The sequence below is a fragment of the Leucoraja erinacea genome, chromosome 11, assembly GCF_028641065.1.
Source record: "Leucoraja erinacea ecotype New England chromosome 11, Leri_hhj_1, whole genome shotgun sequence".
NCBI classification, from domain to species: domain Eukaryota; kingdom Metazoa; phylum Chordata; class Chondrichthyes; order Rajiformes; family Rajidae; genus Leucoraja; species Leucoraja erinaceus.
In genome coordinates, this window is record NC_073387.1 from 45508251 (window position 1) to 45527793 (window position 19543).

At 40.6% G+C, this 19543-nt stretch overlaps 1 non-coding gene across 1 annotated transcript; it reads left to right on the forward strand.

Moving 5' to 3' along the window:
* The first annotated feature begins 19454 nt into the window (after positions 1-19454).
* Positions 19455-19527, forward strand: trnav-aac (transfer RNA valine (anticodon AAC)). Its single transcript has one exon. It is a non-coding gene; the product is annotated as a tRNA-Val (tRNA).
* Positions 19528-19543: the final 16 nt, after the last annotated feature.

Consider the following 19543-nt stretch of genomic DNA (forward strand, 5'->3'; position numbering starts at 1 on the left):
TTTTTACTTTTATAATTTTAACCTGATGAATATAAACCTAGGTGGTAAATTTTTATCTTGGCTTAAAATGAAAAAATATTTTCATTTTAATATTTAATTTAAAAATGAAAAATATATATTTTTTCATTTTACGATTGTACTGATACTGACTACTTTAGACATGATACTGATTAATTTAGTTATTTTTTTGATGGTACAAATACAACTGAGTTTCAGCTTGGTTTGGTTTAATATAACTTGCGGTTTCATATATTAGCTTCAATCATTTTCACCATTCATTAGTCTGTGGATTCAATAACAATTCGGGTCATGGTCAAAATAGCACCACATCGGTAATCATAAAATATCCACTACTTTGCAAATAAGATTCTTCAATTAATTAAAACAAGATTATCCCCAACTGCATTCTATCACCTGTGACTTTAGGACAATAAAAAGTACAAATCTTCCCAAATTGAATGGCTAAAATGTATTAAAAAAATTTACTCACCCAAAACACAGTACATCATTCATCCCTCCTTCTACAACCGAGGGAGCTTATTTTCTTGAACAGTACAAACATTTTCCAGGACTTCTCCCAGAAGATGGAAGAGATTGGGAACAATTTCTTGATAGCTTAAAGAAGATTATGATAGACAGATGATATGTGCAGCATAATAAACAAATAGAAGTTCAGATGTTCTAGGACAATTTAGGGGGGTGGAAGATTGCAACCTTCACGTGGCCCATCCTGTTTTGACTAATGCAATCAACCCGGCATGCACGATCAAATAGAACAAGTTGTCCTACAACTTTAGGCTGTGCACGCCATACGCAGGAAGAAGAAGAAGAAGAGGACATAGAAACATAGAAATTAGGTACAGGAGTAGGCCATTCGGCCCTTCGAGCCTGCACCGCCACTCAATATGATCATGGCTGATCATCCAACTCGGTATCCTGTACCTGCCTTCTCTCCATACCTCCTGATCCCTTTAGCCACAAGGGCCACATCTAACTCCCTCTTAAATATAGCCAATGAACTGACCTAAACTACCTTCTGTGGCAAAGAATTCCAGAGATTCACCACTCTGTGTGAAAAATGTTTTTCTCATCTCGGTCCTAAAAAATTTCCCCCTTATCCTTAAAACTGTGACCCCTTGTTCTGGACTTCCCCAACATCGGGAACAATCTTCCTGCATCTAGCCTGTCCAACCCCTTAAGAATTTTGTAAGTTTCTATAAGATCCCCCCTCAATCTTCTAAATTCTAGCGAGTACAAGCCAAGTCTGTCCAGCCTTTCTTCATATGAAAGTCCTGCCATCCCAGGAATCAGTCTGGTGAACCTTATCTGTACTCCCTCTATGGCAAGAATGTCTTTCCTCAAATTAGGATACCAAAACTGTACGCAGTACTCCAGGTATGGTCTCACCAAGACCCTGTACAACTGCAGTACTCCCTGCTCCTATACTCAAATCCTTTTAGGATTTAGGAATTAAAATAGATTGTTTTGTCATCAGAGAGCTAAGTGGCTGTTTGCTCGTGTGTCACGACGTATAGCTCGCCATTGGCTTCCGTCGTCATCCAACATGTTGACAGAATTGGTCACCCGATGCGTCACAAAGTGCATCGTGTCGTCGTTTCCGGGGATCGCCACAAGGAGGCTTCTGACATGATCCCCAGCCAAGTGGTGAACAATAAAAATAACTTTTAGACTATGTGGGGGACAAATGGATGAAGGATCTTTACACATTGCAGTTCTCCATGTTTCATGGAAATTCACAACAATTAGAACAATTTTCAAGAATTATGCAACAGAATGTCATCTCCAATAACACCAGAGACTTAATTGAAAATTCCTAGGTTTAATTTTGATGGTTGGAAAAGATGAGAGAGAGGATGTTTCTTCAATTTCTTTCTTTCTCCAACTTTCCTGACACTTGACAACGGAACACCCAAAATATCACGTATCCTTTTTCTCCGATGCTGCTGATCGACCCGCTGAGTTACTCCAGCACTTTGTGCCTATTAAAGAAATGTTATAATTTTGTTGTCAGTACATATGACAATTAAGCACTCTTGATCCTTCAATTTTGGTTCATCTGTTAAATAACAGAATATATCTCAGCCTAACATGGTTTATGAACACAATACACAGAAACTGTATAAAATAAACATAATTTCAATAAAGTAATAACCCCAATATAATAATGAAACATAGAAACATGGAAAATAGGTGCAGGAGTAGGCCATTCAGCCGTTTGAGCCTGCACCGCCATTCAATATGATCATGGCTGATCATCCAACTCAGTATCCTTAACCTGCTTTCTCTCCATACCCCCGATCCCTTTAGCCACAAGGGCCACATCTAACTCCCTCTTAAATATAGACAATGAACTGGCCTCAACTACATTCTGTGGCAGAGAATTCCAGAGATTCACCACTCTCTGTGTAAAAAAGGTTTTTCTCATCTCAGTCCTAAAAGATTTCCCCTTTATCCTTAAACTGTGACCCCTTGTTCTGGACTTCCCCAACATCGGGAACAATCTTCCTGCATCTAGCCTGTCCAACCCCTTAAGAATTTTGTAAGTTTCTATAAGATCCCCCCTCAATCTTCTAAATTCTAGCGAGTACAAGCTGAGTCTATCCAGTCTTTCTTCATATGAAAGTCCTGACATCCCAGGAATCAGCCTGGTGAACCTTCTCTGTACTCTATGGCAAGAATGCCCTTCCTCAGATTAGGAGACCAAAACTGTATGCAATACTCCAGGTGTGGTCTCACCAAGACCTGTACAATTGCAGTAGAACCTCCCTGCTCCTATTCTCAAATCCTTTTGCTATGAATGCTAACATACCATTCGCTTTCTTCACTGCCTGCTGCACCTGCATGCCTACTTTCAATGACTGGTGTACCATGACACCCAGATCTCGTTGCATCTCCCCTTTTCCTAATCGGCCACCATTCAGATAATAAATGCATTTTGGATACATTAATGTGGTCTTTGGGAAACAGTAGTTCTCTTTGCCAATTAAAAAAATGAATTTGCCAACTTCAAAGGTAGACAAAAAAAAAAAGCTGAAGAAACACAGCGGGTGAGGCAGCATCTATGGAGCGGAGAAATAGGCGACGTTTGTGACTGCAATGCAATAGGGTAGTCCACAAATAATTATATCAAAATAAATATAATTAGGCTTCAATGGAACAATTGCTAACAAATAATTTGAACAAAGTTGGCAAAAATGTATCTGAATAACAATTTAAGAGAAAATATGCCAGTTTTAACATGAATAATTTAATCTTTTAAACTGTGACATAAGTTTGGAAGGAGCATGTGAATTACAAATCAATTAAATAATTTGAATTGATTTTGGGACAACATTCCAAATTTAATTTAATGAATCCATTAATTGTTTCTCTCACTATTACTACAACCTTACACATTGGACTTCCTGTTAACAAAGCAATGTGGGGGATGCCATGATATTTTAAAGGGACATCTTAAAAAAAAATAAAAGTTGCCTCTTCGTTTACCCTGAGGCTTCCTAACCACTACTTGTTGACAGGAATAAGGATTATCAATCACAGAAAACAACAAATGGCACATTCCCTTTTATATAAATGCCACAAGGGCTTTTCATATGTATCCCAATCAATTGGTCACACAGTGTTCCACTTGACACAATTTTTAACCAAGTTTAACTTCAGCTGCTCCTTTTGAACTGAAACAAAGAGAATGTTTCCTTTGATTTGTAAAATCTCTTCCTTTAAATAACAATAACAAGAGGACATTAATCAACGCTTTTGAGCATGGTGTTAAACCTAACAGTTATACTTCTCCTCTGATATTTGCAGTAATATCAGCCATTTCACTCAAATGTGCATCAGGACGAGATAAAAAGTTTTGAGTAAATGGCACATTCATGCATAAATGTACTAAAACTAAAATCTTTGTTTTCATTATATTTTTGCTCAGCAAAGCATTAATTATAATACAATGATTATATGAATAGTATTGAAGGATCCTGAATGTTAGACAGGAGAGTTGAAGATGTAATTTAGCAGTTTGCTATCGTACAGAACGTAGAGAAAATAAAATAATTTAGCCGCAAGTTCTCTCCTCTTTCAGATATCTGCATTGTTAATTCTTAATTCATTTTTCTCTTTACTGACTGGCACAATTTCAACTTTAGTTTGTTCTGTTTACCAGAGCTTAATATCTTTATGGCTACTTTAGATAGTAGATAGAAAGAGCAGTGCAGTTCAGCACAAGAACCTCCGCTGCCTCCTCGTGATCCAAATCCCTCATTCCCTGCATATCTAAAAAATTCTTGAAAGCCGCTATCATACCTGCCTTCCCCGCCACCACTTGGCCATTCGTTTCATGCATCAACCACTCGCTGTGTAAAAAACTTGCCCCGCACATCTTCTGTAAACTTCCCTCTCTCACCTTCAAGCTATGTCCTCTAGCCTTTGATATTTCAACCCTGTCTGCACCATCTATGCCTCTCATCATTTTATGCATTTCTATCAGGTCGTTTCAGAGAAAAACTATCCAAGTTTGTCCAAATTCTCTTTATAATTAATACCATTTAATCCAGAGAGCATTCTGGTAAAACTTCAGTGCCCTCTCCAAAGCCGCCACATCATTATAAAGGGATGACCAGAACACAGGGCCGGATTTACGTATAAGCTTCACAAGCTTAGGCTTAGGGCCTTGAGATCTAGTGGGGCCTTGGCAGGGCCGGATTTACCTTCATAGGCTGATTGGGAGGGGCCTTGCATAGGGGATTGGGAGGGGCCTCACAAGTAGAATAGCGTAGGGCCTCTCTTCATCTAAATCCGGCCCTGCCAGAACAGCACACAATACTCCAAATACAGCCTAAGCAAAGTCCTATAAAGCTGCGACATGACTTCCTGACTCCAATACTCAGTGCTTCAACCAATGCAGGCAGGCATACCATATGTCTTCTTTATCACTCTATTTACTTGTGTTGCGACTTTCACTTCACTATGGGCTTGGTCTTCAAGATCCCTTTGTAAATCAATGTTGTGAAGGGTCTTGCCATTAACTTTATACTTTCTCTTTTCATTCGACCTCCCAAATCTAGGCTGATCCAGAAGATTGAGATGCACAGGATTAACAGTACAATCTGTGGTTTAGAAGATTTCCTTTCACTTCCAACCTACATGACCCATCCTGCAATCAATCCTTCTAATTCTGGAGTCTCCCACTACAGGCATCAATCTTGTCAATTCCTCTAAGAAATCTTCTGTCTGAATGTTTTCTCTTTTCATTCTTTTGTGAATCTAGGCTAATCTTAATTCCACAGGAAATTTTCTCCATCCCAGGAATTTATCTATTAATTCAAAATACACTGGGATTAAGAAAAAATATCCATCTTCAAGTGGAGGTGAAAACTACACTCCAAACACAATCTCACCAGTGATCTCAGCAAGATTCTTTTGGGAGCGTGGGGGAAGGCAGCACAGCGGTGTCACATTTATCCACCCTTTCTTGTTTAAGAAGGAACTGCAGATGCTGGAAAATCGAAGGTAGACAAAAATGCTGGAGAAACTCAGCGGGTGAGGCAGCATCTATGGAGCGAAGGAAATAGGCAACGTTTCGGGCTGAAACCCTTCTTTTTCTGAACAATCCTTCTTCTGAAGGGTTTCGGCCCGAAACGTTGCCTATTTCCTTTGCTCCATCACCAGCCTCTGGTGCCAACACATCACTCTCCGACATCTCTGTCACCTTCAATATGATCCCACCATATCTTTCCGTCCCCATCCCTTTCCGCCTTCTGCAGAGTCTGCTCCTTCTGCAACTCCTTGGTTCACTCATCCCTTCCCACCCACACTACCCGCTCCCCCGGTATTTTCCCTGAAACCACAGGAGTTATGACACCTGTCTCTATATCTCCTTCCTTGAATCCATCCAGGCACCTCAGCAGTTCTCCAGGTGAGGCAGAAGTTCATGTGCATCCCCTAAACTCATCTGCTACATTTGGTGTTCCCGATGTGACCTTCTTTACATCGGCAATACCAAGGGTAGACTTGTCGACTGTTTCACAGAACACCTGCGATCGGTTCGCCAAGGCCTGCTGGATGTCCCAGTTGCTAACCATTTTAACTCCCCTTCCAGTCCCATATTAACCTTCCTGTCCTGGACCTCCTCCATTGCCAGTGTGAGGCCACATGCAAACTGAAGGAACAGCACCTTATGTTCCCCTTGGGTAGCTTACAATCTCTAAACATTTAAATCTCCAATTTTAGGTAACTAACCTACAAACAATCCTTCTTTTTCTTTCCTCCCCTGTGGCCCACCTGAAAGCAACAATTTCTCCCCTTTTCCCCTTCCACCTACATTCCTTCCTCCGGCTTTACAATTCACACTTCTTCTGTCCTTGTGTCATGCTTTTTTTCTTTACATCTGTGGTCTTTGTCCAACTATCTGCCTATCAAAAACCCCCCCCCCCCCCCCATCCCCCCACCTTCTCACCAATATCCACCTACCACTCCGCAGGCTTTTTCCTGACCCTGTTCTCTTTCAGCTTTCTTCTCCCCACCACAATCAGTCCAAAGAAGAGTCACGACCCGAAGTGTCACCTAACCATGTTATCCTTAAATGCTGCCTGACCCGCAGAATGTATCAATTTCCCCAATAATTAGTACAGTAGTTTCTTGGCTGTTAAATACACAATTCAAAATTTAACCATTTGAATGCTGTTCTAAATCTAATATAAAAAAGGTACTTCAAAACCAAACTGTTAAATAAGTATTTCCTATTCTCATGCATTGAATTCCTAGTATTTTCTTTATAGAACGTAGGATACGTGCTTTTAAACTAGGTTTTCTACTAACATTTGAAAATAATTAGAAATTAGTTGCCTTCAGCTAGCTCAAGTGGGTTTTAATTAAAACAATATTAATGAAGCATATAATTAAAAAACAGAATACTGGAAAATAAGGGAAGTTTGATTAGAAAGATATGAATTTGTAAAAGGTAGGTCATGGCTAATGAACCTAACTGAACTGAGGAAATAGGTAAAGTAGTAAACAGGAGAATGTTTAGACAGTTGACTATGTTGACTTTGAGCCTAATAAAGTATTACATCAGAAGCTATTAGTCAAAATTAAAGCCAAAACTGAAAGCAAATGGCAAAGAGAATTAATAATATAGTTTGAAACATAGAAACATAGAAAATAGGTGCAGGAGTAGGCCATTCGGCCCTTCGAGCCTGCACCGCCATTCAATATGATCATGGCTGATCATCCAACTCAGTATCCCATCCCTGCCTTTTCTCCTTACCCCCTGATCCATTTAGCCACAAGGGCCACATCTAACCCTCTTAAATATAGCCAATGAGCTGGCCTCAACTACCTTCTGTGGCAGAGAATTCCACAGATTCACCACTCTCTGTGTAAAAAATGATTTTCTCATCTCGGTCCTAAAAGACTTCCCTCTTATCCTTAAACTGTGACCCCTAGTTCTGGACTTCCCCAACATCGGGAATAATCTTCCTGCATCTAGCCTGTCCAACCCCCTTAAGAATTTTGTACGTCTCTATAAGATCCCTGCTCAATCTTCTAAATTCTAGCGAGTACAAGCCGAGTCTATCCGGTCTTTCTTCATATGAAAGTCCTGCCATACCAGGAATCAGTCTTGTGAACCTTCTCTGTACTCCCTCTATGGCAAGAATGTCTTTCCTCAGATTAGGAGACCAAAACCGTATGCAATACTCCAGGTGTGGTCTCACCAAGACCCTGTCCAACTGTTCTAAAATACAAGAATTTCAAATGTTCAAAAATACAAGAAGAACGTTCCCGACCCGAAACATTACCTATCCATTTTCTCCAGAGATGCAGCCAGATCCGCTGAGTTATTCCAGCATTTTGTGTCTATCTTTGGCAAGGAGACTTGCTAGGAAGCAGAAAGCAGTGTGGGGATGATACTCATGTATGCAACATGGAAGGTAGAGGCAAGTAGCATCCTTTGAGGATTTGTGCTGGGGATTTGTATTCATGGTATTTATTCATTTTCAGTTAATACAATCCATACATTCAGGTTCCAATGACAAAAGTATTGGTAAAATAGTGTGCAGACAGAAACATAAAAATGATGAAAGAATTGTTAATTAATTGAGTCTGTAAAATTGTTGCTGGATTTCAAAGCTTTGAAGAATTAAGCAAATTGTACCAGAAATAGAGATACGAATATCTTTAAAAATGGGTAAAGGCTAGGAAAAGAGGCGGTCCAAAGAATTTGAATCTGAAGAAGGATCTCAGTCCGAAATGTCACCTACCCATGTTCCCCAGGGATGCTGCCTGACCTGTGGAGTTACTCCAGCACTTTGTGTCCTTTTGTGTGTTAACCAGTTCTTTGTTTCTACAGTCCAAAGATTTTAGTGGTGCATGCACACAGTTCTCTAAATAGTGTACAGATGCACAAATATAATGAAAAAAAGAATTAACTTACAAATAGAAAGGTTGAAAAGCTTTTGCAACAGCAATACAAAACACCAGTTAGTTCCTATCTGGAGCAATGAGTTTATTTTCAGTCAACATAGTACAGAGCAGATTCCCCAGCCCAATGCCACCAGGTTATGATGTTGAGAGGAGATTGCATAAACTAGTCTTCTATTCTTTGGAATTTATGAACATAAAAAACAGAAACACAAACATCCAACTAAAGAAGGCTACATTCTGGAGAATCTCCTTTGAACCTTTTCTAGGGCAATCACTTGTTCCTATAGTATGTCGATGCAAGTACAGCAGGCAGTGGTAAGCGAATGGCATGTTGGCGGCCTTCATAACAAGAAGAGTTGAGTATAGGAGCAAAGAGATCTGCAGTTGTACAGGGCCCTAGTTAGACCACACCTGGAATATTGTACGCAATTTTGGTCTCCATAATTGAGGAAGGACATTCTTGCTATTGAGGGAGTGCGGAGTGCAGCGTAGGTTCACGAGGTTAAATCCCGAGATGATGGGACTGTCATGTGTTGATAGAATGGAGTGGCTGGGCTTGTATACTCTGGAATTTAGAAGAATGAGAGGAGATCTTATTGAAACATAAAAGATTATTAAGGGTTTGGACACGCTAGAGGCAGGAAACGTGTTCCCGATGTTGGGGGAGTCCAGAACCAGCGGCCACAGTTTAAGAATAAGGGGTAAGTCATTTAGAATGTAGATTAGGAATTTTTTTTCACACAGAAGGTCGTGAATCTGTGGAATTCTCTGCCTCAGAAAGCAGTGGAGGCCAATTCTCTGGATGCTTTCTAGAGAGTTAGTTGGAGCTCTTAAAGATAGCGGAGTCAGGGGATATGGAGAGAAGGCAGACACGGGGTACTGATTGTTCAGCCATGATCACATTGAATGCCGGTGCTGGCTCGAAGGGCCGAATGGCCTACTTCTGCACCTATTGTATATTGTCTATTGTCTATAACTGCATACAGCACTCCAGCTGTGGTCGAACTTATACAGTTGTACCAAAACTTCCTGCTCTATATTCTATGCCCTAGCCAAGTTCAGGGAAGATTTACAACACAAATACCAGGAATGGGCGAGGGCAGGCTAGGCCACTAAGATCATGGGTTAGGCTTATATCTGGTAGAATTTAAAAAATGGGTGATGATTAAAATGAACAAGATCAAAGTTAAGATCACCCATGATCTTATTAAATTGTAGAGCAGGCTCAAGTTGCCAGCAGAGACATGCTTTCACTTTAGGTGTTAGACCATTGTAAAAACTAGGTCTCTTAACACTTGGGTTTACACCATTCTTCATTATTACTGGAATGTGTCATCAACATGCCATTTTCTAATAATAGAGCTGTACAAGTGTTCAGATATTTATGTACAAACCTCTTATGAGAATGATACAGATTTATACCTTTGTACTGTACTTGTGTCACAACATTCTCAAAACAATAAATTCACCCTCAAATTGAAATCACTTCCCCATTAATGGTCATGACTACAGCTATTAACAGCCTCGGCTCTAGAATTTGCCTTCTTTTGTCATCTGCTTATGCAATTTGGCTGTATTATTTTGTTTAACAATGCTTTGCTATTTTTTTTGTTCCATTGAGTTAATTGTACAAATGAAAATTGTTCCTGTTGATCGTGTAAAAGGATACATGAAATATAAACTGGGATTTTATATTATTATCAATATGATAGAGTGATCATTGTAAAGGATCTCCTGTGGAGCAACATGCCAAATATCACACTGTTCAGGTGTTTGACTGAATTTCACAGATTATTTGCTACTGAAGGGACAATTTCACACAGTTTTGCTTTTTTTCACAATCAAATGTCATTGCTATTGTTTCCTTTTCTGTCTGCAACTTATTAGCCATCTCTATTTGATGTCACAATTCACAAGTTGTAGAGGAAATGCAAATAACTAAATTGATTAACAAACTCTCTGTTGCTACTTAGCCAAATGGAAAGGTCACTTTCTCCCACAATTGCCAGCATTTCGGGTTTTGTTTCTGAGACTTGTTCAATTAAACCTCAAAAATTCCTTTTCACTTAAAAATGTCATACATATCATTCCTGTTAAATAAAACCACAAAGTACTGGAGTAACTCAGCAGGTCAAGCAGCATCTCTGGAAAACATGGATAGGTAACATCACCTCTCCATGTTCTCCAGTGATGGTGGTGATTCACTGAGTTACTCCAGCATTGTGTCTTTTTTCTATAAACTAGCATCTGCAGTTCCTTATTTCTATAGCGTTCCTGTTTATTGATAGTGTTTTTATATTATCCAGGTCTCAATTTTTTTTACAGTTCAGCATCATAAGATACGTTGAATTGAATCACGTCTATACACAATGTGATATATTTAGAGAAGAACAAGAATGATTCTGGGGCTTGGAGTCTTTTGATCAGACTAATTACATCACAGGGTTTGCTTTATTTGGAGAATCTGGGGGAAAAAATCTGACTCAGGGGATATGTTACGCAGCTGTTGACTTTACCCTTATGGCTTTTATATCACCAAATCTACATTTAAGCAACTGCAAGTTTCTGCTAGCATAGGGGCACACATGTGACATTAATCCATATGCACCACTAAATTGATGCTTTCTCTGTGAAAATGGTCCACGTATATGGTTACACAGCATGGGTGATGTACAGGAAAGCTGGTCTGAACGGCTAAGACAAACATCATGTCTATGCAATTTGAAGGAAATATTACTTATTTGGAGGTTTGTTGCAAAAAAACATTTAAATTTCAAACATTTGGCACATGGAAGTTTAAAAAAAGTAGAAATGTGTGAATGTTCTGAACGATCAAGTGATTAAATCATCTGTTTGTTTCACTTACATAAAGTATAGGTTAGTCCAACAACGGTGGTGTCATCAGCGAAGAGGGCATTGGAACTGTGTCCAGCAGCACAGTCATTGTTATGGAATAAGTAGAGCAGGGGTTGAGCACATAGCATTGAGATCCACCTCAATGCTGATGGTTATCGATGAAGAAGTGTTGTTATGAATTCCATACCAATTGTGTGTTCTGTTTTATGTAGACAAAGTTGTGGATCCAGTTGCAAAGGGATATGTAGAGACTCAGTTCCCTCAGCTTGGTAACAAGTTAGGAGGTGGATGATGGCATTGAACGCCAACCTGTAGTCAAAGAACAACAGCTTGACATATATGTTTATATTGTCCAAATGGTCCCGTGCAGAGTGGAGAGCCAGTGAGATCTCATTCCCGTTGATCTATTGTCAAAGCACTTCATCACCATAGATGTTAGTTCCACTGGTCAATCATCATTAAGGCATGTCATCTTACTCTTCTTGGGCAGCGGTATTATTGATACCGTTTTAAAACAGGTGGAAACCTCAGACTTCAATAGTGAGAGGTGAAGATGTCTGTAAAACCTGCAGCAATTTATAGTAACCATTGACCACAGAATTCCTTTGATATTTGCAAAAACAATATCGTAAATATTGTATAATTAAATATTGTAAAAATATGAATCAAACTATTGATATTATTTGAAAGATTCCTTGCAGTACAATATTTTAAACAATTAAGTACATTAACATTGATAACATTATATCACAATTATATGTATACTTACAACTACCCATGCTGTTGCTTTCCATTCCAAGTTCTTGCACTGCACCTATCTTGGCACATGTTCAAAGGGCAATTATGCAAAGGTTTGTTCTCTACAGCTCAGTGAAAGTGCAATTGAGAACTTATTTGTGATCAGCCAGGGGAAGTTCAGGACTTCCACATTTGCCATGGAAGTCCCAAACTTCCACATAGCTACAGTGAAAGGTTGAGATATGTGGGTTGTTTTGATGGACTAACTGATTCATGCACTTCTAGTAGAATCAGGCAAGGTTATATTCTACATGTATGGACCTATAATTAATTAGCTGATTTCAGTGAAAGCATTATATTTTGCTACAGCACTCATGCCATGGCATAGCAAAACATCCCCAATTCCTTGCCTAATCTATGTCCAATAAACCTTGCTCGTAAACATTTTTGAGCATATTTGTGAAGAAATGAAAACCAGCCAGCAGAATAAATACATTTCCAAATGGAGAGAATGGAAGAAATAATCTGGAAAAGGTTGCAGCTGACGAAGGTTATATTATATTGTCCTTGTCTTAGCGATCATTATGTTAAACTGGTTGAGAGATTGGAATTGATTCAGAGCAAGGAATTTACCTCGTCGTTAGAAGTTATATTGTCATAAAAATTAGGTGTAGTCCAAATTTTTATTGTGAATGTAAGCAACTCTAAATTCTGAAAATACTGATAGCAGGAATCTGTAATTAGTTTCCAAAACCAATGTGCAATTTTGGTAGTGGAAAGTATTATATTTATGCTCCCTGCATCCCCGCTCCCCTGATGGTAATAGGATGTATCACCAGAACTTATTGCAAGATAAATGGTGATAGGATGTAGACAAATGAACCCTGCAGTGAAAAAGGTTGGGCTCTGAGACAAAAATAACAGAGAAGAGTGATGAAAAACTTATCCAGCAAAACAAATCTACTTATTTACTTAGCTCAGCAATAAATCTCTGTACATTCAATTTATTTGCTCAGCAGAATCAATTTAAAAATAAGTTTTCATATCAGGAAATCCTCCCAATGCATAATGGATTCTGGTTTCAAAACCTAACGCACGTGCTAACAGGCTGTAATCCTAAATAATAGATTTCACCTGCTAGGACTTTCTTTTATTTGTTCTCGTGATGTCCCTAGCAATGCCAGATAGTTCATCACTATTTGTCCCTAGTGTTGGTAATGGGTTTTCCCCTTGAACCAATACATTCCTATTTAAAACTGACTTTGGGGTTTTATAGCACTTGTATTGTGGTTGTTCCACTGTTGACTCTTAACACAAATGCTTCAGATAGGGAACTCTGGGATATTGACCCAGCCATGATGAAGCGGTAGTGGCAACATACATCTAAGTAAGGCTGATGTGTAACTAGCATTATTCGTTATTGTGAATATAAATAACTTTGACTTTTAATCACTGTCCAAAAACCATTCACATATGAATGTGTTGAACGAGTAAGACTGCCTTCTACAGCAAAATAGCCTGCACAGTGTTTGCTTAGACTCACACAGACTGCATGGGCAAAGAACTGGGGAAGGCTGTTATACTCGTAGAACTAAATCTTTCCTGAAGCAGAGATATAATAATTTATTTTAGAACTGTTATTAATTCCTATAAATATGTGGGTTAAAGTATTTCTGCCAACACGTTTACATTTTGCTTGTTTCTGTTCATGGTCAGGAGTAAAAAATTTTAAAGATTGCCTTAAAAACTGTAAAAGTAAAGAACGTGTGAGAAGACGGTCATTTCACTGGAATCCTAATAAACTGAGAGATTCCAATTCAGTGTTCTTTACCTGATAATTTAACATGAATTTACATACTGATGTCATAATACCTTTACATGGTATAACAGAATATATTAGGTATCTAAAGACTAGAAAGTACTAGCAAAGTCTGCTTTGTTGCTCTAACATCAATTACGTGAATGTATATCCCAACAGATTTAATTTCCTTAGCTTTTGTTGCCTTTGATGAAATTAGCCACAGTGTTATTCAACAAGTCAGCATGGTGTCTGTTTACTAATGACATTTGTAAAACAAAGAGCCAGTGAAATACTCTGTCAAAACTCACCCTAAATTCTTCTGAAACCCTACAAAATAAATCCAGTAAAACACCCTTAGAACAAACAGTTGCATACAATGTATATATATCTACTGTATATGGCCCAGAAACAGTAATTATAACTTGTATTTGTAATATAAAGTAACAGTTTTTGAGATATAAGTATCCTTGGCAATGCTCAATTGTTATTCACTAGTCTTACAGATTGCTCAGATTGTTAGAGTTTTTTAACGTTTAAAAGTATACAAGCCATGTTGGTGAGGCCACACCTGTAATACTGCACATAGTTCTGGTCTCTGAAAAATAAAGTAGCATTAGAGGGAGTCCAATTGAGATTCACCAGGGTAATTCCTGGGATGAGAGGTTGTCCTATTAAGAAAGACTATTGTTTGCATTCCTTGACATTGGAAGAAGATTAGAAGAGGCGACCTTATTCAGGCATAAAGATCCTAAGAAGACGTGGCGAGGTTGATGTTGAGATTTTCCACCAGAATCACAATCATGGGGACATAGCTATAAAATAAGAGGGCAGTTATTCAAAACTGAGGTATAGAAAATTCTTCTCCGAGGGTAGTGAGTTGGGGTCAAACAGCCCGTGTAGTTTCTTTGTCCATATCCTATTATGCTCATTATTGGGGCAACTGCTGCAAAACCCCTCTGGAAATTCTGCCAAAGTAAATCATGCAGCCTGGGTCTCAGAAAGAAAGAAGACATGAGATAAAGGTTGCATATGAGGATGCATGAAATCTATCTATATATATATATATATATATAAGATGAGAGTTTTAGCAATATATATATATATATATATATATATATATATATATATTGCTAAAATTCTCATCTTGTTTGTTTGTGAGTGTGTCTGTGATTCATGCCTTGAGTTATGCCAAAACGGTACACGTTAGCACTACAATTTTTGGACCAGATTACTCACCATTGTCCTGTGGTCTGGTGTATCAAGTTGCGTTCAAATTGATGTTATATTTTACAAGTTATTCACATTTGTAACTTTACAAAACCCCACTTTGAAAAAAAACCTTTAACTTTACAAAACCCCGCTTTTAAGAAAATCTAACTGGCAGTTAGCAGCTATGACGTCGCAATGGGATCTAATTTTCATAAACCACCCTTCACCAGTGTTCACTGGCAGTTTGCTGCGTATGATGTCACAATGGGATCTCATTTACATAAACTGCCCATCAACAGTGTTCCAACCAGTGTAATGAGAGATTTGTTACATTGTTGTAAAGAGATGGAGGGAGTGGGGGAGGGGATGAGGAGAAATGTTATTTAAACATTGTGTTTAGTGAGGGAGTGGGATAGGGGAGAGGTGAGAAATGGAGGAGCAGGGGGATAGAGGGAAAGGAGGGGGTAGGGAAGAAGAGGGGTTATGGAGGGAGGGAGGGAGTGACTGAGGGTAAGGGAAAGGGGAGGGAGAGGTGAGGGAGGGAGTGGAGGAGGGGAGGAGGAGGGGGAGAGAAGAGGAAGGGTGAAGAAAATGGGGGGAGTGTTGGGGGATGACGGGAAATGAGCCGCGCCTGAGCAGTTGGGGGATATTGGTGAGTGGCGGACTATTGCGTTGGGGGAACGAGTGAGTGGTGGAATATTGCAGTGAGGGAACGGGGCACAACGGGTCCCACTTGGTCTAGTTATTCTTAAACAAAGCGGCATGAGGCAGACTACCGCGGGGCAGTCCGTCACACAGCTGATGAACAAGAAGCAAGTCAAGAGTCAGGAGTCTTTTGTTGACATGTGTCCCAGATAGTACAATTAAATTCTTACTTGCTGCAGCACCACAGGATATGTAAACATAGTACACTGTGAACAATATGATAACGAGAAAAAAAATGTAAGTGTGTATAGGGGAGTTGCACGTAAGGTCACTGGCTCAGAGGGCTCGACGCATGGAGCCACTCAATCCATCTGGAGGACATCCGTCACTTCCAGTATATGTTATTAATGCTAGAAACGTGTACTTTCCTACCTGTTAAAAACCGCCAAAATGTTGAATTTATGCGCTGAAAAAAATTGTGGGAGTCAGTGTAAGTGTGAGAGACATGTACCCAACTTTAGAATTTCAAAAGTGAAGCAAAATGAATGTATAGAGAAGAGAGAACTGAAAGAAGAACAGTGGCTAAAGTGCTTGGTAAACATTGGCCGTGCAGATATCGGAATTGAAAATATTGGGAACTATCGTGTTTGCTCACTGCATTTCATCAAGTAAGGCATTATTTGTGTTTTCTCTTGATTCCTTTGGTATCTAAAAATTCTCAAAAGTGATAAATCTGGCTGTAAATTTTTCTTCAGATGCGTTTTCATTTTGTATGTAAAAACCCACTGGGGAACCATGGTTCTTCTTGGTTTCTTGGTCCTTCAAAATATTCCAAATGGAATTTAAACTGGAGGTGGTGAAGGGAGGGCTTAAGCCAGAAATGGTTATTGGGAAGAAAGAGCTACTTTAAATTTAGTTGCATCTGGTTGGGTAACTATAGTTATGTGGAGATTATTCCATGCTTTAATTGTGCGGGGGAAGAACGAATTGCTGTACACATCTGTCTTTGTAGCTGGGATCACAAATTGGATCGAATGCCCTCGTCTGCTCCTAATTGGTTTGGGTTTGGTGTAGGTCTATAATCTATGTCGAGCTGACCATTTAACATTTTGTAAAAACAGGTCAAACGGTGAGCTTCACGTCTGTCTTGGAGAGGGTTCCACCCCAGAGAATTCAGAAGTTTGGTGACACTCGTTTCTCTCTCATAGGTGTTAGTAACAAATCGAGCTGCCTGTCTTTGGACACGTTCGATGGAAGAAATGTTTTTATTTGTGTATGGGTCCCATGCTGCAACCTCTAATTTGTTTAGCAACCTTTTTCTTTCAATCTCTGTGTATGTATGTATGTATATATAAATATATATATATACACACACACACATATATACATACACATATATATACACATATATACATATATATATATACACATATATATACCGGAAGTGGCGGCGCTGGTGAACGGCTGCGGCTCGCCTGCAGTCCGTTTGTTTTTACTTTTTTGTGTTGTTTTTTCCGTCTTGTTTAGTTAAGTTTTTGGTTTTTAGGTTTGTGTTATGTGTGGGGGGCTTTGTTTGTGTGGGGGGGGGGGTGGGGGGGGTGGGGGGGGGGGGGGGATGGGGGGGGGGGGGTGGGGGGTGGCGTGGGGGTGGTGGATTGGGGGGGTTGAAACAGGGCTTTCTGTCTCTCACTTCGGGGGAATGCAACTTTCTTGTCGTATCCCCCTTCTCTGCTTCCATCTGCGCTGAGGCCTAATGGCAGAGCTGGCGACCTCGAGGCTCCGGAGGCAGAGCCTGTCAGGATTCGCCCTGAGCTCGCTCCCGTGAGGGCGGCCCGGCTCGGGGCTGGAACGGCGCTCCCGTGAGGGCGGCCCGGCTCGGGGCTGGAACGGCGCTCCAGTGAGGGCGGCCCGGCTCGAGGGTAAACATAGAAACATAGCAATTAGGTGCAGGAGTAGGCCATTCGGCCCTTCGAGCGTGCACCGCCATTCAATATGATCATGGCTGATCATCCAACTCAGTATCCCGTACCTGCCTTCGCTCCATACCCCCTGATCCCCTTAGCCACAAGGGCCACATCTAACTCCCTCTTAAATATAGCCAATGAACTGGCCTCAACTACCCTCTGTGGCAGAGTTCCAGAGATTCACCACTCTCTGTGTGAAAAAAGTTCTTCTCATCTCGGTTTTAAAGAATTTCCCCCTTATCCTTAAGCTGTGACTCCTTGTCCTGGACTTCCCTAACATCGGGAACAATCTTCCTGCATCTAGCCTGTCCAACCCCTTAAGAATTTTGTAAGTTTCTATAAGATCCCCTCTCAATCTCCTAAATTCTAGAGAGTATAACGGGTAACGGCGCTCCCGTGAGGGCTGCCCAGCTCGAGGGTAACGGCGCTCCCGTGAGGGCTGCCCAGCTCGAGGGTAACGGCGCTCCCGTGAGGCAGGCCCAGCTCGAGGGTAATGGCGCTCCCGTGAGGGCGGCCTGGCTCGAGGGTAACGGCGCTCCCGTGAGGGGCTGAGACGCTCCCGTGAGGGTGGCCCAGCTCAAGCGTAACGGCGCTCCCGTGAGGGCCGTCTGGCGCGGGGCTGAGACGCTCCCGTGAGGGCGGCCTGGCTCGGGGTGGAACGACGCTCACGTGAGGGTGACCCGGCTCGGGGCTGGAACGATGCTCCGGTGGCTGAGACGGCGTTCTGACGGCGACGGCCTGAGTCCGGGGTTTGGCCGCGGGCCAGTGGACGACATCGTCAACAGCTGCATCCGCTGAACTGGAGGGAGGCAGCTTCGAACACCCCCGGGCCGCAGAGTTTGAACCGGCCCGTTCGCGGAGCTCGGTGAGCCGCGGGACTGACTTACCATCGCCCAGTGGGGTATCGCCTCAGCGCAGAGGGAGAAGCGAGGGAAGAGACAGCAGCCCTAAAAATGTTGCCTCCATCACAGTGAGGAAGTGTTTGGTGGACTCACTGTGGTGGATGTTAATTTGTGTTTACTGTCTGTTCTATTGTTTATTATTGTATGTATGGCTGCAGGTAACGACATTTCGTGTAGACCGTAAGGTCTGAATGACAAATAAAGGATCTAATTCTAATTCTAATATATACATATATATTTATATATGCATATATATATATATATATATATATATATATATACACACACACATATATATATTATATATATATGTATATACATACATATATATATATATATATACACACACGCACACAAAAATATATATTTATCACAATATATATATTACAATATATGTGTATATACTCCTCTGGTATCTTTGGTAGCAACAGAGCATGGGGTCGTGACCCGACTGCCGTGAAACCTCCATATTTATACACTCACGCCCACGAGTACACACACACATATATATAAATATTCATATACATATATACGGATATATATATATATATATACACACACCCATACTCAAAAAAACAATCAGCGGTCATTTGAGGGAGTAGATTTAGCAAGAGCGGGAAAACTACTCATTAAATGCACGAGTGAGATTAGAAATGATCGATAGATACATCCTGGGTAGACAAAAATGCTGATAAACTCAGCGGGTGAGGCAGCTTCTATGGAGCGAAGGAAATAGGCGACGATTCGGGTCGAGACCCTTGTTCAGAGACCTGCATCCTGGATCACGACGCCAACCCCATTTTTTGCGATAAATCAGAACCAACAGTCATTGCCATAGTAACGGGAAGCTGTCGCCGAGAGGTCATCAGGCCTGGCGCCGGAGTACCTTGCGTGGTCGTTTCCGTAGTGTAGTGGTTATCACGTTCGCCTAACACGCGAAAGGTCCCCGGTTCGAAACCGGGCGGAAACATCTTTTTCTTTATTTT